Source organism: Bos indicus x Bos taurus, chromosome 2, assembly GCF_003369695.1.
Source record: "Bos indicus x Bos taurus breed Angus x Brahman F1 hybrid chromosome 2, Bos_hybrid_MaternalHap_v2.0, whole genome shotgun sequence".
Classification (NCBI taxonomy): domain Eukaryota; kingdom Metazoa; phylum Chordata; class Mammalia; order Artiodactyla; family Bovidae; genus Bos; species Bos indicus x Bos taurus.
This window is the reverse complement of record NC_040077.1, coordinates 22,313,368-22,320,616: the sequence shown is the minus strand read 5'-3', so window position 1 is coordinate 22,320,616 and position 7,249 is coordinate 22,313,368. Positions and strand designations below refer to the sequence as shown.

The 7,249-nt window shown below is 38.0% G+C and overlaps 1 non-coding gene across 1 annotated transcript; it reads left to right on the top strand.

Moving 5' to 3' along the window:
• The first annotated feature begins 893 nt into the window (after positions 1-893).
• LOC113881598 lies at positions 894-1,025 on the top strand. Its single transcript, XR_003508092.1, has one exon. It is a non-coding gene; the product is annotated as a small nucleolar RNA SNORA72 (small nucleolar RNA).
• Positions 1,026-7,249: the final 6,224 nt, after the last annotated feature.

Sequence of the window (7,249 nt, the reverse complement as noted above, 5' to 3'; positions counted from 1 at the left end):
ATTTTTAAAATAGATTTTTGTGGTCTGTTGGTGACAATGCTATACTGCATTAATAATTCACATTCTTGCTTACAGCATCTGCTTGTTAGAATGGCAGTTCCACAGAAGCCAGGTTGGAGAACAGCCTTAGGTCTGAATGTCTGAGGAATATAGGTCCACTGCTATATCTGCTACTTTTTTCCCATACCGTTTTCAAAAGCAACCCATATTTACTTGACTGGGGATGTTGGAAATTACACTAATTTCAAAAATGAGGTAGATGAAGCCAAACTTTACTCATTTGAGTTATTTTTTTGTCTGCTGGAATAAGTAATTTCATTGACCATTTCTGAATAAAACACTTTCATACTTCATACTTCATACAAGTAGGCAAAGGAGTATTATAAGTGGTAGGAGAACAGAATTCAAATTTCACAACCACAGCTGACTAAAACCAAGTCAATAAATGCAAAGAAACAAGAGGGTAAGGTAAAAAATATCAACTGTCCAATATTGCTGTAAAACTATGGAGAGAAAATAATGCTAAAATAAGAAAATAAAATAAACTGCTCACTATTGGTTAAAAACTATCTTTGCTTCATGTTCAGAATACTCATTACCAACTGAAGAATTCAAAATGAATTCAAGCAGCTTGATCTTTGAAAACACCCTATGAGAAACTACCAGCACATATACAGAACTGATATTTCAGAGAGTTTTACAAATCTATGATGCACAAATAATTTCAAAGGTTAACAAAAGAAATCTAGTGGCCTCCTTTAGATGAAAACCAATGTAATTTGGACATAAACGTAGAATTTAGAAATTTTAAATTCTCAGTGTAATGTTAATACATTTCATTAGAATTGTACCAATTCCTTTATCAATACTTTCCATATTTTAAAATAGAACCCCTGCGAATATTCTCGCTGTTCTGATTTTGTAATAATCAGGGCAGGCTAAACATTTGCTATATTAAGACCATGCTTGTGTCTCCAGACCTAGTTCTTTGCCTAGCTCTGGTTTTATAAATGCTGGTGATAAACCAAGTCTGATAAATTAAAAAGAATTTTTTTAAAAAAATAAATAAAATAGAACCCAAAATGCCTAGAAAATGGAATAGACATCCACATGCAAAATAATGAGTTGGGTCCCTATCTCACGTGATATTCAAAACCTAGTTTACGACGGATCAAAGCCCTAAATGCAAGAGCTTAAACTATAAAACACTTAGAAGAAAACATAGGAGTTAGTCTTCATGAACTTGGGTTAGGAATTGGTTTCTTAAATGTGTCACATAAAGAACAAACAGCCAAATGAAAAAAATAGATAAATTAGGCTTTACTAAAATGAAAAATTGGAGTGCTTCAAAGGACACTATCAAGAAAGAAAAAAGCCCACAAAAGAAAATATTTACAAATCATTTATCTGATAGTGGTCTAGTATCCAGAATATATAAAGAATTCTTACAACTTAATAATAAAAAGACAGCCCAATTAAAAATGAGCAAAGGACTTCAATAGACATTTCTCCAAAGGGAATGTATATCAAGACAATGAGATATCACTTCATACTCACTAGGATGGCTACAATGAAAAAGATGGACAGTGTTGGCAAAGATGTGGAGAAATTATAACCATCATACATTGATGATGGGAATATACAGTAGTGTGACCACTTTGAAAAGCAGTCTGGCAATTTCTGGAATAAACATAGAGTTATTACATGACCTAATAACTCCACTCCTAAGTGTACATCTGAAAGAAATGAAAACATATTTTCACACAAAAATTTGTACACAAATGTTAATAGCAGCATCATTCATAATAGCCAAAAACTGAGAACAACTCAAGTGAATGGATAAACACAATGAGGTATATCCATACAATGGAATATTATTCGGCCATTAAAAGGAATGAAGTAAGTGATTCATGCTAAAACATGCATAGATCTTGAAAACATTATGCCAAGTTAAAGAAACCAGAAACAAAAGGCAACATATTATATAGCTCCATTTACATGAAATGTTCAGAATAGGCGAATTCATGGGAACAGAAAGTAGATTAGTGGTTATTAGTGGTTCTCATCCCTAAGGACATAGGAGGATGGGAAGTTACTGCTAATGGGTACAGGGTTTCTTTTTTGGAGTGATAAAAATGTTCTGCAATTATGTAATGTGATAATCACATAATCTTATGAATATACTAAAACCCACTGAGCTCTACACTTTAGAAGGGTGAATTTTATGATTTTTTCTTTGACTTTTCTTTCTGAATTCTTTATGCACTTTTTAAAAAAGAATAAATAAATGACATGTCTTTATGAAACAGAGTATTATGAGAACTGAAATACTCTATTAAGATTAATAAAGTGGATTTTTAATTTGTATCAAATGAGGGTGATTGTTTAAACCTGGGAAAATACAGTAGAATTGGAAATTGGGTATAAATCAATACTTGAAGGCCATATTCATACTGTCCGATGAAGATAATACTCTTGTAAAATTTCTATTTGTAAACATCTGGATGCTGGACATTAAAGTTTTGACATCTCATCAGAATATTTTTATATTTAGACCTTAATTTCCTTCCCAATGACATCCATTATTTGGTTCATCTTTTCAAATACTACATATTCAGTAAATATATGTGGAATTATAAGTATTGACATAGTTGCTGGCTCATCTACATAATACTGAGTTCCAGTTATCACTCAAAGCAAGTAATCCTGGGAAAAGAAACACTCATTCTGAATCTAGAGTGTAATGATGCCACAGTAGCATTGAATGTTGAAATATATTTCAGTTAAACTTTTTAGTTTAATAATTCACTAAGTTCTGATGAGAACTTAGTTTCAGTTCAGTTCAGTCGCTCTGTTGTGTCCAACTCTTTGTGACCCCATGGACTGCAGCATGCCAGGCTTCCCTGTCCATCATCAACTCCCAGAGCTTACTCAAACTCATGTCCATCCAGTCAGTGATGCCGTCCAGCCATCTCATCTTCCATCATCTCCTTCTCCCACCTTCAATCTTTCCTAGAATCAAGGTCTTTTCCAATGAGTCAGTTCTTCACGTCTGGTAGCCAAAGTATTGGAGTTTCAGCTTCAGCATCAGTCCCTCCAATGAATATTCAGGACTGATTTCTTTTAGGATTGACTGGTTGGATCTCCTTACAGTCCAAGGGACTCTCAAGAGTCTTCTCTGACACCACAGTTCAAAAGCATCAATTCTTTGCCGCTCAGCTTTCTTTATAGTCTAACTCTCACATCCATACATGACTACTGGAAAAACCATAGCATTGACTAGAGAGACCTTTGTTGGCAAAGTAGTGTCTCTGCTTCTTAATATGCTGTCTGGGTTGGTCATAGCTCTTCTACCAAGGAGCAAGCGTCTTTTAATTTCATGGCGGGAGTCACCGTCTGCAGTGATCTTGAAGCCTGAAAAAATGAAGTCCCTCACTGTTTCTATTGTTTCCTCATCTATTTGCATGAGGGACTGGATGTCATGATCTTAGTTTTCTGAATGTTGAGTTTTAAGTCAACTTTTTCATTCTCCTCTTTCACTTTCATCAAGAGACTCTTTAGCTCTTCTTCACTTTCTGCCATAGAGTGGTATCATTTGCATACCTGAGGTTATTGATATTTCTCCAATCAATCTTAATTCCAGCTTGTGCCATCCAGCCCGGCATTTCACATGACGTACTCTGCACATAAGTTGAATAAGCAGGGTGACAATATACAGCCTTGATGTACTCTCTTCCCGATTTGGAACCAGTCTGTTGTTCCATGTCCAGTTCTAACTGTTGCTTCTTGACCTGCATACAGGTTTCACAGGAGACAAGTAATGTGGTCTGGCATTCCTATCTCTTGAAGAATTTTCCACAGTTTGTTTTGATCCACACAGTCAAAGGCATTAGCATAGTCAATAAAGCAGAAGTAGATATTTTTCTGGATTTCTCTTGCTTTTTCTATGATCCAACGGATGTTGGCAATTTGACCTCTGGTTCCTCTGCCTTTTCTAAATCCAGCTTGAACATCTGGAAGTTCATGGTTCACGTACTGTTGAAGCCTGGCTTGCAGAATTTTGAGCATTACTTTGCTAGCATGTGAGGTGAGTGTAATTGTGCAGTAGTTTGAGCATTCTTTGGCATTGCCTTTCTTTGGGATTGGAATGAAAACTGACCTTTTCCAGTCTTGTGGCCACTGCTGAGTTTTCCAAATGTGCTGGCATATTGAGTGCAGCACTTTCAGGATTTGAAATAGCTCAACTGGGATTCCGTCACCTCCACTAGCTTTGTTCATAGTGATGCTTCCTAAGGCCCACTTGACTTCACATTCCATGATGTCTGGCTCTAGGTGAGTGATCACACCATCGTGATTATCTGGGCCACGAAGATCTTTTTTGTATAGTTCTTCTGTGTATTCTTGCCACCTCTTCTTAATATCTTCTGCTTCTGCTCCCAATAAAGGACCATTTCTGTCCTTTATTGTGCCCATCTTTGCATGAAATGTTCCCTTGGTATCTCTAATTTTCTTGAAGAGATCTCGTCTTTCCCTTTCTATTTTTGCCTCTATTTGTTGGCATTGATCACTGAGTCAGGCTTTCTTATCTCTCCTTGCTATTCTTTGGAACTCTGCATCCAAATGGGTATATCTTTCCTTTTCTCTTTTGCCTTTCACTTCTCTTCTTTTCTCAGCTATTTGTAAGGCCTTCTCAGACAACCATTTTGCATTTTTGCATTTCTTTTTTTTCAGGATGGTCTTGATCACTGCCTCTTATACAATGTCATGAACCCTCTGTCCATAGTTCATCAGGCACTCTATCAGGTCTAATCCCTTGAATCTATTTGTCACTTCCACTGTATAATCATAAGGGATTTGATTTAGGTCCTACCTGAATGGTCTAGTGGTTTTCCATACTTTCTTCAATTTAAATCTGAATTTGGCAATAAGGAGTTCATGATCTGAGCCATAGTCTGTTCCCGGTATTGTTTTTGCTGACTGTATAGAGCTTCTCCATCTTTGGCTGCAAAGAATATAATCAATGTGATTTTGGTATTGACCATCTGGTGATGTCCATTGTAGAGTCTTCTCTTGTGTTGTTGGAAGAGGGTGTTTGCAAACTCTGTTAGCCTTTGCCCTGCTTCATTTTGTACTTCAAGGCCAAGTTTGCCTGTTAGTCCAGGTATCTCTTGACTTCCTACTTTTGCATTCTAGTCCCCTATAATGAAAAGGACATCTTTTTGGGGTGTTAGTTCTAGAAGGTCTTTTAGGTCTTCATAGAACTGTTCAGCTTCTTCAGCATTACTGGTTAGGGCATAGACTTGGATTACTGTGATATTGAATGGTTTGCCTTGGAAATAAACAGAGATCATTCTGTCATTTTTGAGATTGCATCCAAGTACTGCATTTTGGACTCTTTTGTTTACTATAATGGCTACTCCATTTCTTCTAAGGGATTCTTGCCCACAGTAGTAGATATAATGGTCATCTGAGTTAAATTCACCCATTCCAGTCCATTTTAGTTCGCTGATTCCTAGAATGTCGACGTTCACTCTGCCATCTCCTGTTTGACCACTTCCAATTTGCCTTGATTCATGGACCTAACATTCCAGGTTCCTATGCGATATTGTTCTTTACAGCACTGGACTTTACTTCCATCACCTGTCACATCCACAACTGGGTATTGTTTTTGCTTGGGCTCCATCCCTTCATTCTTTCTGGAGTTATTTCTCCACTGATCTCCAGTAGCATATTGGGCACTTACTGACCTGAGGAGTTCATCTTTCAGTGTCCTATCTTTTAGCCTTTTCACACTGTTCATGGGGTTTTCAAGGCAAGAATACTGAAGTGGTTTGCCATTCCCTTCACCAGTGGACCACGTTTTGTAAGAACTCTCCACCATGACCTCTCCATCTTGGGTGGCCCTACATGGCATGTTTCATAGTTTCATTGAGTTAGACAAGGCTGTGGTCCATGTGATCAGTTTGGTTAGTTTTCTGTGATTGAGGTTTTTATTCTGTGTGCCCTCTGATGGATAAAGATAAGAGGCTTATGGAAGCTTACTGAAGCTCTCTGACAGGAGAGCCTGACTGAGGGGGAAACTGGGTCTTTCTCTGATGGGTGGGGCCAGGCTCAGTAAATCTTTAATCCAATTTTCTGTTGTGTTCCCTCCCTATTTTTTCCCTCCCTGGTAAAGAATCAGAAAGTGGCAAATGTTCCCAATTCATGATCTTCCTCCAAACTCCTGGGAATGCTCTCAATTCACCCTCGCATTCCTCTCTTTCTGCTCCCAACAAACAAGGCCATCAAGTCAGCCAAACCATTTCTGGTGAGCAGCTGAATTCTAAGGTTACCGTCTGGTCTCATGTGTCTTAGTACAAGGTGATGGACTCCTGATGGAGGCACATCCAAAGAGCCTAGAAGTTAGCCCCTTACTGTGATATACTACCTTACTGTGTCTGGCCACTGAGTCTGAAAGCCTGAAAGGAAAGTCCGTTTTGTACTGCTAACCTTACCACCCTTTTTTGCTCCCATCATGATTTATGGGTCACCTTCTGGCCAACATAGCCTTGTTCCTTGAGGGAAAGCCTAAATACTTTAGTGATTTACATGGTGCAAATCGGTCCTTTCCTCTACGATAAAATAAGCTGCAGAAGGCCAGCAGCAAATTGCCCTCTTGCACAGCACTTCAGAGGGGACAGGATAGTTGGTTACAACTTCTAGAGAAGTTCAGCCAAATTAATTTGTAGTATTTACCCACCATCAGATGGATTTTCTGGAATCACATGCTTCCTGGATACAATCTTTATATTAATAACAGCAGAAATAGGAAATATGCAGGGGACAACATATTTTCATTATTCTTGAAAATAAAATGCCCACTGGAATAAGAAGGACTGTAGACCAGCTTCCTTCCCAGTTTTACACATGAAAGACTTCCATATGTAAAACACCTGTAGAGCATGGGTTATCTAATATGTTTTCTATAATTCCACCACCCGGTAGATTGCTTATTCAGTCATGAGCCTGAGCAAACATTTGAAACAAATGAAAGCCAAGCATTTGTAGACCTGGAGTCTGAATGCCACTGAACACATTTGGTAGCCCTGAAAATCCTGCCTCGTTTTTTTTTTTTTTTTTTTTTATGTTGTCCATGAGAGTGAATTAATTCTCTCCAAGCAATAGAATCAGAGAAGGCAATGGCACCCCACTCCACTACTCTTGCCTGGAAAATCCCATGGATGGAGGAGCCTGGTGGGCTGCAGTCCGT